Source organism: Musa acuminata, chromosome BXJ3-9 (assembly GCF_036884655.1).
Source record: "Musa acuminata AAA Group cultivar baxijiao chromosome BXJ3-9, Cavendish_Baxijiao_AAA, whole genome shotgun sequence".
NCBI classification, from domain to species: domain Eukaryota; kingdom Viridiplantae; phylum Streptophyta; class Magnoliopsida; order Zingiberales; family Musaceae; genus Musa; species Musa acuminata.
Window position 1 is genome coordinate 24670 of NC_088357.1, and position 12409 is coordinate 37078.

General features: G+C 39.1%; 1 long non-coding RNA gene across 2 annotated transcripts in view; it reads left to right on the forward strand.

The window, feature by feature from the left end:
* Positions 1–12409, forward strand: part of LOC135649333 (uncharacterized) — a 33151-nt gene that overhangs the window by 7352 nt on the left and 13390 nt on the right. For both annotated transcript variants that reach the window (XR_010501236.1, XR_010501235.1), the window contains exons 2-3: positions 744–2295; positions 4161–4244. This is a non-coding gene — a long non-coding RNA (uncharacterized LOC135649333). The remainder of the gene's footprint in view (positions 1–743; positions 2296–4160; positions 4245–12409) is intronic.

Here is a 12409-nt window from a genome sequence, read left to right on the forward strand (position 1 = left end):
TTATGTTTCTTTTTCTGAATACTTAAATTGCCCGTCTTTTACTCATTGGTGCATCTGACATCTTTGACCCATGTTTTATTTGAGATATTGGTGGTGCAACATAGAAAGGCCATACTGTTTATCATCTAGCTTTCAGTTCAAAAGAGAACGTACAGTGTCTAACATGCATCTCTTGTCATAACATTGATGAAGTGACTGAATGCACCGAAATAGAGGCTATCAAGCATCTTTATGTTCAATAGTAGGGTATATCTCAAACATTAAAATGTCATTGTGTCATTCACTCCTCTAGAAAAGGTACGGATGATGATCATAATTTTAAAGCCTTTGGCTCTCATCAGTGAATGCTAAAGGCTTGTGAAGATTGCCCTTGTATTGAGGGCAATCTTCACCTTGTATTAAGATTAATCTCAATTTTAAAGTCATTTGTATTAAGGGATTGCCCATTTATGATTTTTTTACCATACAAGTCCTTGGTTAGGTTAGTACATACTAGTTGCATGAAATGGCATGAGCTGCATGTTGCCTTGTGCACTGTAGACTGATTGGTAAGGATGCACAAGCAGACCTTCAATGACTTATACATCCCAGATATAGGGCGAGGATCATTGAATTTTTCTCAAAGGTTAATTTGTTTTATGAAACCAGTACGACATTCTTTTACTTTTGTTGAAGTTGGCATTTCTTTATTTCTTCATTAGTTTAAATATTTGGTAATTTTTTTATGTTTGTTATCTTTCCAGAGTGGGATTACCAAGCAGTAGGGAGTTATTTGATGCTAAATTGGAGAATAAAACTTACAGGATTATTACTCGAGTTTAGGAAAGATTCCCAAAAAACATTGCTACCAGTTGTCCAAAAGCCTGATGGGAAGAAAAATTTGATGGTTTGTGATCAGATTTCTGTAAACAATTTCTGCTGCTAAATAGATCTCTAGGTCTTTGTTTATCTGTTATATCTCCACTGACTACTCTATGTTATATTTGATATTACTGATTCTGAGGTATCAAATTTAGTTTAATATTTAATTTTTAAAGAAGAATGGAGTGATTTTGCTTAATAAAGCTCCAACAAGTCACATATGTAGTACCTGGTACTGAAGACTTTGACCACACTGATATCTCTGAATTTGTTCAGAAAGCTCCGGGTCTCTTAGTAAGTTTCAGAAAATTAGAACTTGGAGACAGTGACAGTGACAGCTGAGGAATTAGATGTGGTACCTATTTTGCAGAATCAACTTTCCATGCTTGAACACTGCTAATCTTTCATTTTCTTCAGATTATATATGACAGCAAGGAATCTCTTGAAAGCTACTGTTCCCATCTCTTGTTGTCTAGACATGACATATATTTTAATGTGGTTGATGGCAAGGGATATTCTTCTCTATACGGTCTTCGATGACGATGGCTTGATTTAGCTTGCTTCCATCCTTATTGTCATCGTTCCGTCGTAAGTTATTGATCCTTGGTCCAAAGATGGTTTGGTACAGGGATTCTTTGGGAAAGATTCTTTTGGTCTATTTCGTGACCGCCCCTTCCTCGACGATGGTGGAAAACTTGCCGTAGACACCATCATCAGCATAGATTCCTTGGTAGAGGCTAAAAATGAAGGTGCCAATTGACAAGGAGGGTTTTCTATAGTTGCATCGATGGTGATCTCATGTTTTTGCTTGTTTCCTATCCTACGGTGGCCATTCTATTGCAAATTCTTGATCCTTGGTGCAGAGAAGTGTCAGTTCATGGATTCTTTTGAATAGATTCTTTTGGTCACAGATTTTCATAGCAAGCTCTGCTGCTGCCTAGCTTGCAATGAAGATGGCAATTGACAAGGAGGTTTTTTTTCTCTCATTAGGCCAGTGATGCTTTGTCTTTCTTCCAGCCCTTTCATTGCTGTTGGATCACAGATTCTTGATCTCTTGGTCCAGAGGAGAAGAGTTGGTAGGTTGGTTCTTTGGGACATGGAGTGTTCCTTTGCCACATGATGGATTTCTGCCCATTGGCGAGGAAATCTTCTGTCAATTGCATAATTGCGTTGATAAAGGAACCTGAGGTGTAGTAGATTATTTGGTCATAGTGTGTTGCTATGATCCTGCTGTTTGTGCTTCTTATGGAATGAAGAAGAGATAATTGGATTGGTTGCCGATAAGTGGCTGAGAAAGTTTATTCATTAGTGTTTGATAAATCCAGCTAATCTGTTTGTAATATTATGATCAGCTTAGTGAGTGTGGGAAGTTCTTTATGGCAAGCCAAGGCAGGCACTGACCCCAGCCAGTAAATGAATGTGATATTTATTCAGGTAAGCATTGTTTTAATTGAAGCTTAATGGACTTTCGTAGATCTAATGCTTGAGTGAATATTCTTGTGCAATTTAGTTTTGTCTCCTTACATTTTTTTTTATGGCAAGTAATAGAAGCTATATAATTGATTTGCATTTTCTTTCCATAATGCATTTTCTTTACTAATTCTGTTACATCTGTCATGTATACATGTCAATATGTCATCTTATATAAGACTTTTGGATGGCTCGACGAATATGCATTCATGAATCTAACATTTATATTTTCCCCTAAACCCTAAAATTATCAAATTCTGAATTACCCTGTTTTTCCCTCTCAGTTTTCAATCTTTCTTGAACTTTTTGCTATTTCCCTTTTCATTGTAAGTTTAATAATTAAGCTAGCATTTATTTTGTTAAATTTTCTTTTTGTGCCAAAAAAGTGGGAATCCAGCTTGCAATGTTGAAATTTTTTATTTTTCGAATTAATATTTTATGTTATTAATATTTAAATAATTTTGTATATAATTTTAATGATACTTAATAAATTTCTCCTACATTACTGTACTTATGATGATTATTTTTTTCTAATTTTTCAATTAGTATTATTTTTTTCCCATTACTGAACAATAATGGGCCTATTGTGAGTAGTAATGGCCTACCTCTAAACGGTAATGGGCTAGTCATTTACTATCGCCAACGTGGCCTAGTTATTATTTATATATTTTAGTAATATTTATATTTTGTACCAAATCTTGATGATAATACGATAAACCCTTCATGTTAATGTGACAAATCCCTTCGTCTCCATTGCTCTCTATGGCTCCCTCCCCTCGCCTCCTCCCAACTCCCCACAACTACCATCTTGAGCCTTTGCTGCTCAATCCGTAGACATTCTCATGATCGTCTCATTTGACCCTTTTCTACCCTTCCTCAAGATAAAGGATGTCTATCATCATCTTTGCATCTCGGGAAATCTATGGAAGAGCAGTTGTCAGATGAATCAACAAAGCCTAATTTCTCTTAAACAAGGAAGGAGATGGTATTTTCCCATCTTTAAGGATTTAGCATTTTTCTACGTCATCGTTGTTGACATTGTCAATATGTGGAATTATTTAATTCTTTATTTAATACAAAATCTGAAGTTCATATTCGTTGAGCCCTATAGGAGTTTCTTAGAACCTTATCTCTAGATCTTGTTTGATTTTGATGATTGTTTTGTTGTATGCGGTCTCGGCAATTGATGTTGAAAAGCACCATCAATTTTAATTTCTCACATGCTTGCATATTATTTCAAATTATTTGCCGGATTGCTTATTTCTCTTTTGCTCATGCTTTCTGGAGGAAAGGAAAGTTATATAGTGTAGTAGGGCCAGTAAGATAATCTCCTCTTTAGAATATGGTGTAATTTCTTTTCCTCTTATTTTTATTTCATTATGTTCTTGGTATCCGTCCTATTAGGCTTTTGATGTCCGTGGTCACCTAACAAATGATATTTAACATAATTATGTTTAAGCCAGAAGATGACATAGTCTACACAAGATTGACTTCTTAATATAGACAACAATTATTGGGCTTTTCATTGATGCTCAATTTATATTTATGATTGGGAGAACAATAATTTGACGAAATAATAATTGTTTCATCTATTAATTATCAAGATTTTTTTGATTAAAATGTATAATAAGATCAAAGTTCAGAACACATTAGCTGGCTTTAAAGCAGCCGCAGATGGCCTCAAAATTCCTAAAAATATAGATTGGTTTGATGTTAGATGGTTGTTGGTTCGTGCGTTAATCAAAAGCTCGAAATAAAAGTTTACAAAGGTTTATAGCTATGAAATTTGGATTGAATTAAAAGATCCTCCTCTTTTGGTTCTATTGTAGGATCAAATGACAAGGATGACCTCTGGTATTAATTAGCATCAATGTCATCGTGGAAGGAGGTGGCATCTTTTATTACAATATGCAGTAAGCCAGCTCTGTTATCGACAAAAGACCTTGTCCTCTCCAAATTGGATTAGTTCTTCCTGAATAATGTCTTTTTAGCTTATATATTTTGAGATATTTTTGCAAAAGTGTATAATTTGGTAATTTTATCAAAAGCTGGTCTTTATGTTCTTTTAGAACTTCACTCATGTTTAATTATGTCCAAAATTTGCTGCTATTTTAACTTCGTATCCATAATTTAGAACTTTTTGTCTGTTATTTTTCCAAATTTGTTGTAGTCTACCTTTTAATACTCCATGAGTCTACAATCATGTTTTTGTATGGTAATTAAATTGGTATAACATAAGTGCCTTAACATGGGAAATTTTAGAGTTTTTTGCACAGAAGTCCTATTCATGTGAGATTTCAGCAAGAATTTATTGAACATGACATCTAGATGCTTCCTAGAATTATTTTTGTGCATTTTTTTTTATAGGAAGTAGATCCTTTACTGGAAAACTACTTCATCTCATGAATCTGCATTTTACACCTGCATTTGTCTTATAAACATGATCCTTTATTATCTCTTTTCATGCTGGCCATGTGGACATTCGTGTTGGTTACCATTTTTTTTTTGTAATGTCCTTAAACTTTAAACATTTGTCCCAAGTCGTCTCCTAGCGTTGAATATTCTCCTCTGGTTTCTTCTGTAGTTCCTGATTTGGTCTTCTACGAGAGGAGTCGATGTAGATACCTCTTGGGTCTGTGTTCTGGAAGTCATCTTCTTGCTTCTTGGAAGATCTTTATAGGGTCTTTAAAGACTAAAGGTATTCCACAGCAGAAATCAGAGGAAGAGACTGGATGATCAGACCCACACAGGTCTCAATTCCCATGCAACCTGCCGAACTCAGAAGTCGAAATCTAATTGACGGAAGAATTTCAATTAGCTTCGATAATTATAAAGCAGCATCAACATCCAGCAGGATCCGTTACAACAACGCGGATGACGAAACATTCAGCGATGAAGAAGAGATCCGAGGCCACACAATAGCTGTCAACATTCAATTAGACAACAGCGAGGACGAGGCTGAGGAGCTAAGGGAGAACCTTAATTCCTACTTCCGAGACACCCACATCACAAAAGAGGAAGTAGAGATGCCATATCCTCGGAGGCATCAAAAGGAATTAATTGCAGCAGGACTAGAGGAGGAACTGATAATGGAATACCCACAGTTAGCAAGGCTATCCCAACAGGTATATTCATCATCTGCTATATCAAATTACAGGCCACCGGCGGACTCAACCATGGGACCTGTAAACTATCCCCCGGCTGTAAACATAGAGTCCACAAGTCAGGGACCAAAATACGAAGGACACTCAAGACAGCCAAGGTTCAAGGCAAAGAACTTCTCGGAAGCCTGGAACCTCCCTTCGGCTTTCCAACAGCAAGGAGCTATGTTCATAATCCCATCCCAATTGGGAATGTTTGATGAAGTTTTCATGAGATGGGAATCAGTAACAAAAAACTTGGTATCCTTACAAGGATTTACTGATCCCCTAGCAAAAATGGAGTTTATAGAAAATCTGCTTGGAGAAGCAGAAAAACTAGCATGGATCCAGTGGCGAATGGCCTACCCAGAAGAGTATCAATTATTAATAGCCAATGCAGATGGGACAGGAGGAACACAAAATATCCTCTCACAACTGCGGACGATTTTCATACTGGAAGACCCATTTCAGGGATCCACAACAGCACAGGAAGAAGCCTACAGAGACCTTGAAAGGTTATCCTGCACTAATCTCAAAAACATCATTCAATTCTTAAATAATTATATGAGATTGGCATCAAAGACAGGAAGGCTATTCATAGGCCCAGAGCTATCTGAAAAATTATGGTCCAAAATGCCAGGAGAATTGGGAAAGAGAATTAAAGAGGCATTTGAAGCAAAATATAGAGGAAATACTATAGGAGTAATCCCAAGAATACTTTTCTCCTACAAATACCTGGAAGCCGAATGCAAGGATGCTGCATTCAGAAGAGCGTTAAAAGACCTATCTTTCTGCAGTGAAATTCCTATTCCAGGATACTACAACAAACCGGAAAGAAAATATGGGGTAAGAAGGTCAACAACTTACAAAGGTAAACCCCACTCATCTCATGCCAGGATTGAGAAAAGAAAGCACTTAATAAGAAACAAAAGGTGTAAGTGCTATCTCTGTGGGGAAGAAGGACACTTCGCAAGAGAATGCCCCAATGACAAGAAAAACATCAAGAGAGTTGCTATGTTCGAGCAACTAGACATTCCGGATGAATATGAGATACTATCCGTTCAAGAAGGAGAAAACCAAAGCGATGCAATCTATTCAATTTCTGAAGAAGAGGACATGGAAGATTTACAGTACGGTATTCACTCCTTTACTCATAAAATATTCGCCCTAATAGAAGACAGTAGAACTTGGTGGATAGGTCCGGAGACAGGTTACCGGAAAAGAATACAAGTTTCACAAACACAAGCTGAGTGCAGACATATATGGGAAATCAACACCGAACTTCCACCAGAGTGGGAAAAATGCAAATGCTGCAAAAAAATTTCTCAAAGAAGACACAGAAGGCATTGTCCATTATGCAAGATTACTTCATGTGGAATGTGCAGCATATATTATTTCGACAAAAGAACCCCCGTCATGACGGAAGAACCTCCAAGGTATGAACCTAGAAATTTGCTTCAACAACAACAAGATTTTATTAACCATTGTGAAGCAGAGATAAGGAGGCTAAAAGGAGCAGTGGAATCCGAGCAACAAAAGGCTAGGGAGCTGGAAGAAATGCATGTCCAGTCTATAGCCATAGCCCAAGAAAATCTCCGTCTAAAGAACGAGGTGGTAGAGCTAAAAGCAAAATATGACAAGTTGAAAGAAGAAATACTAGAAGTAGATCAGCTAAGACTAGAAAAGGCTGATCTCCTGAGAGAAATACAAAGGCTAGGAAAGAGGAAAACTGAGGAAAGTGAGGAGGAAGGAAGTGAGGAAGCCCTTGTCCTCCTAGAAGAAGAAACTCAGAAAATTCTGTAGATTGCATCGCTTTGGTTTTCTCCTTCTTGAACGGATAGTATCTCATATTCATCCGGAATGTCTAGTTGCTCGAACATAGCAACTCTCTTGATGTTTTTCAATCTCTTCCTCTGATTAAGACAGAAAATTCTGTAGATTGCATCGCTTTGGTTTTCTCCTTCTTGAACGGATAGTATCTCATATTCATCCGGAATGTCTAGTTGCTCGAACATAGCAACTCTCTGATCATCCAGTCTCTTCCTCTGATTTCTGCTGTGGAATACCTTCTTCCTGGCAAAGCCCTTACGCCATGGCTTGTTAAGTAATCCACCACCCCTGAAATTTCATATGCGAAGGCGACATTCGGGGTATTTGAAAGTCGCCCTACCATTCCCCTGGTGATTAGCAGATTTGCTTCTCCATTCTGCCATGTGTCATATCCACGGGTCAGTATAGAAAGTTGTATATTACGGTAAAAATCTCCTATCGTCATCATGGTGTCTGGTACAACGTAGACCAGTTGACTTCCTCTAGTCAGGTCTACTTCCATTGTGGCAATGATGGACCTATCATCAGCCCATCTGTTGTCCCGGAACACTAATAGTGCCAGTGTTCCCTCTTCCTGTCTATGGAGTGTCTGAACCCTTGTTTGTAGGATTCCGAGATGAATATACCTCATCCCGCTCCTGATTAGTTGGTCAAAACTTGGCTCCTGAATGAAAGCCCTGTCTTCTTGATTGTTGGTGACCAACATAGCCTCTTCAGATCGATGCGTGTAGACCCTGTGATGCGCATCATCTCTTCTTGAGTGGTATAATACTTCGGCAGGTGCTATTGCAGCTCTTTCCCTCATGGATAATTGCAGCTGTGCCTGGGGGTCTATTTGTTGTTCCAGAACCTGCGTGTTTGAGTCTGTGTTTCTGAAGATAAGTTGCCCAAGTCGTCTCCTAGCGTTGAATATTCTCCTCTGGTTTCTTCTGTAGTTCCTGATTTGGTCTTCTACGAGAGGAGTCGATGTAGATACCTCTTGGGTCTGTGTTCTGGAAGTCATCTTCTTGCTTCTTGGAAGATCTTTATAGGGTCTTTAAAGACTAATATTCTTCCTTTTGTTTCTTTAGGCCTTTCAGAGGGACCTAGGTTGAGGTTTGCTAATTTGGTGATGAGTTCGTTTGGTATCACCTGGGATTGTGTTGCCTTTGATTGTTGCAGTTCCCTTATTGTCTGTAGCTCCGTTCGTAATCCTTTTATGTCTTCAGCAATTTGTACCAGCAGTTGAATTTGTACGTTATGCTGTTTGATTACGGCTACCTGATGGCTGAGAGTTCCCGGAAAATCACTTGTTTTGAGAAACCCAAGTGATGGGGGTTCAATAGATTCAGTAGCTTTAAGAGCTTCCTTGTAAGATTCAGTACTCCTGGAGGATATATGGCTCATCCAAAAATTTGTTTTTCTATTTTGGATAATAAAATCTCAATCCTTTGGAGTTTTTGGTCCAGGCTCTGTGAAAGTCGTAAGGCTTCTTCCTCAATGAGTTTGGGTTGCTTAGTTATTTCTAGCACCAATTTTTGAACATCAGCTTGAGTAAGAGGTTTGTTCTCGATGAGTAAGGAAGATAGCGTTGTTATTGAGGATTCGAGGTTCTTAACCCTATGCTCAAGGTTGCGGTTTTCTTCAAGCAAAAGTTTGAAGTTTCTCAAATTTACTCTACTTGATAGACAAGTTCGGTCGTAAATCACAGAGATGTTGTGAGCTAGTTCTTTCTTAGTGGGTTTTGAAGTCTCCGCTAGATTTAGGTAGTCCAGATGGGAGGTATGGGAGTCTGTATACCATTTTTGAATAGCTTCTTCCCAAAGCTTAGACATATGCTAAATATGCATTGTTTTAGATCTACTTACGTTCTTAACTTTGAGGGCTTGCGTCAAAGGTCTTACTGTGGTTCCCTGACCTGGTTGCCTTCCTCGGGCTCCTCACAAGTTTTAAACAGTAAGTGATGTTTTACAAAGCAAACTTGGCATAAATATCATAGCAATTCAGTTGGAGACTATATCAAAACAGAATACAATTGGCTCTGATACCATAAGTGGCAAGCGGGATGCAAAAGAAATCGACAAACTTCGTAAGAAATGTTAAGCACAAAGAACTTATAGAAAGCTTAAAATGCTTACAGAAGTCTGGATAGCTTACAGAAGGTTTGGACACTTGGAACAGTTTCTTTCTCAAGTAGGACTCTGGTGTTCGACCGATGCCCTTCAAGAGACTAAACGAGAGAATATATAGATAGAAAGGATAGAACCGGGTGCTCATTGGGCCCCATCGCATTCTTATCCATTCAACTCATATTTCTCAAGTTTCTATAAGAAAAGCAGATGCTCCAGCTGTTGCCAGCTATTTGTCAATTATTGACGACACTGCGAGTGGCTCCCCGGGGCTCAACTCGTCTTTACTTGGCGGCTAAGGGAAAGCAGACACTTCAGCTGTTGCCAGCTGTTTGTCAATTATTGACGACACTACGAGTGGCTCCCCGAGGCTCAACTCGTCTTTACTTGGCGGCTAAGGAAAGCAGAGGCTCCAGCTGTTGCCAATGGTTCACCATCCTTCTAGAGGCTGAAGCTAGTTGTCCTTTGTGAGACGTCCTTTGCTAGTGATAAAGCCGTCTCCAGTTGTTGTTGTTGCCTGAGGACAACTGGCAACCAGTCCTTGTACCAATTGTCCTTTCCTCCACTTCTTCTTTGGTACTCCTCTACTTTGATTAGGTGGATGTCCCTGAATTGCTGTAGCGCTTCACATGCTTGTCGAGCGGCTTCCTTTTGGATTGCTTCGAGTCTTCTTTCGGACAATCCCATTTCGTCCAATGGGAGTCCTCCTTGTGTTCTGGCTCTAAGCTTACCCAGTTCTTGTTGGTATTGTGTGAGGAGGTCACCTGGTTTATTAATTGACTCAGATGTACCACTGCCTTGGGGTTTGGTTTGGCTTGAACTTCCTGAGTTGCTTCTATGAGTAACAGTAACGATTCGCTCGGCCATCCTGCAACCAGAACATTTATTAGTCGAGATAAAGAGTCGGCCAGAATATTACTGTTTCCTTCAATATGTTCGAATTTGACTTCCACGCCGCTCCCAGTGATATAGTCTACGAAAGCCATCCATCTGACCCTAGATGGTTTGTTTTGAGTGGACTTGTTGAAGAAGCTTATTATTGCCTGACAGTCAGTTCTGATGATGATCTCCTTTTTATCAAGAAAATAGATTTTCAATGCCTCCAGAGTTTTCATGACTGCGTGCATCTCAGCATCTATAGTGGATTTGATTGGGCTATACTTTCCACTAGCGTAGGCGCATATTTTTTCAGTGCTCCTGGGATCATACTTTTGTTTTTTCCATTTGCAGATACCTCCCCACCCTTCCATGCACCCATCCGTTTCAAGTATTATAAAGCAGTCTTCTGGGGGTACCTCTAGATCTGGGAGGTTTTGCACTAGTTTTTTGATCTTCTTGATTAGCTTCCAATCTTGCTCATTCAGCCTTTTCTCCCCAGTCGGGCTTGTCTTTGAATATAATGGGCCTAAGAGTCTGCCCAAGTTAGGTATGTAACTCCTTGCATAATTTAGAAGTCCCAGCCAAGATCTAAGGCCCCTTTTGGTCGTGAGGTCTTCCTCCTGATAGTCCGTGATCCTTTTAATAACATGGGGTTGCAGCTTGATCTTGGAGTTTCCCAAAACTGCCCCAAGGAATTCAATTTCCTTTACTGCGATTTTCATCTTTGTTGGGCTTAAGACCAGGCCATTTTCTTAGCATATTTCTAACATCTTGGCCAAGTGTTGCCCATGATCCTTTTCATTTTCTGAGAAGACAAGAATGTCATCAATGTATACTGCAATAAATTGTTCAGTACCTTTGAAGCAATTATCCATCTTTCTTTGGAACACAGCGGGGGCATTTTTGAGACCGAATGGCATCGCAAGCCATTCGTATAATCCTTCAGGGACCCAGAATGCGGTCCATTCAATGGAGTCGGGGTGCATAGCAACCTGATGGAAACCAGACTTTAAGTCGAATTTTGAGTAGATTTTACTATTGCTAACCTTTTTGAGGATGGTATTGATGCCGGGAAGGCTATATTGATCCTTTTCGGTGATGTCATTAAGCCTCTTGTAGTTGAAAACCATCCTTTCCTTCCCTTTCTTCTCAGCTCCTGTTATAGGATCAACAGTAGTTCCTGAATTAACAATTATAGCAGTGGTTCGGTGCTTACTCTTGCTTGGTCTGATAACCCCTATGTTCAGTAGTGCTTTTACATGTTTGGAAAAGGCTTCCTTTGCTTGTGGTGTTAAATGTCTTAGGGGTTTGTCTTCTACCACGAAGTCTTGGTTTTTGATTTCCAATTTGCAGGTTATCTTGTTCTTTTCCCAATGTTTAAGGAGATCTTCTCCAATGTAGCCTTGGGCTTTCAGTTGATCTAACAGGCCTCCGAACTTGGCCTTTATATTTCTGTCACTTTGTTGTGCTTCTGCTGAATAGAGTACTGCCTCTTGGATTTGGATATAATCTTTTTCTTCTAAATCCAATTCCTCTATAGCTGCGGCTGTTGAGATGTAGGGCAAGGTATTGATGGTCGTTAAGTTTATGTAGAATGTCACCGTATTACCTTCAATCCTGACTCCTCCTTGCATTGCCCTTATAAAATTACATCCGATTATCATTTGGATGTCATCCCCAAGTTTCATTGTGAACGCATAAGTGTAGGGGATTCTGAAAGTATTATTCCCAATAGTCATTTTTCCTCCCTTTAATTTTTTGTTTGCTGTCGTCTTGGAGGTAATCCCACTGAAATGTACTATGTAAGGGTTTTCTTCCATTGCAGCGCTTGGAACAGCCCTTTCATCTATGCAGCAAGTAGTGGCGCCTGTGTCTAGGATAGCGTTAACCTCAAAAGTGGGAATATTCAAAATTTCCATATGTACCTTTAAGTTGAAGAGCATATTCTTGGCCCTCCTCGTTCCCCCTATTTCCTTTGTTTCCATTGACAGAATTTTCTTGGCCCTCCTCGTTCCCCCTATTTCCTTTGTTTCCATATGACAAAATTTGCTGTCGTCTAGAACATGTGATTTTTCCTTCACATAGGCATTCCAAGTGCTCTTAAATCAATTTAAAAGTTCT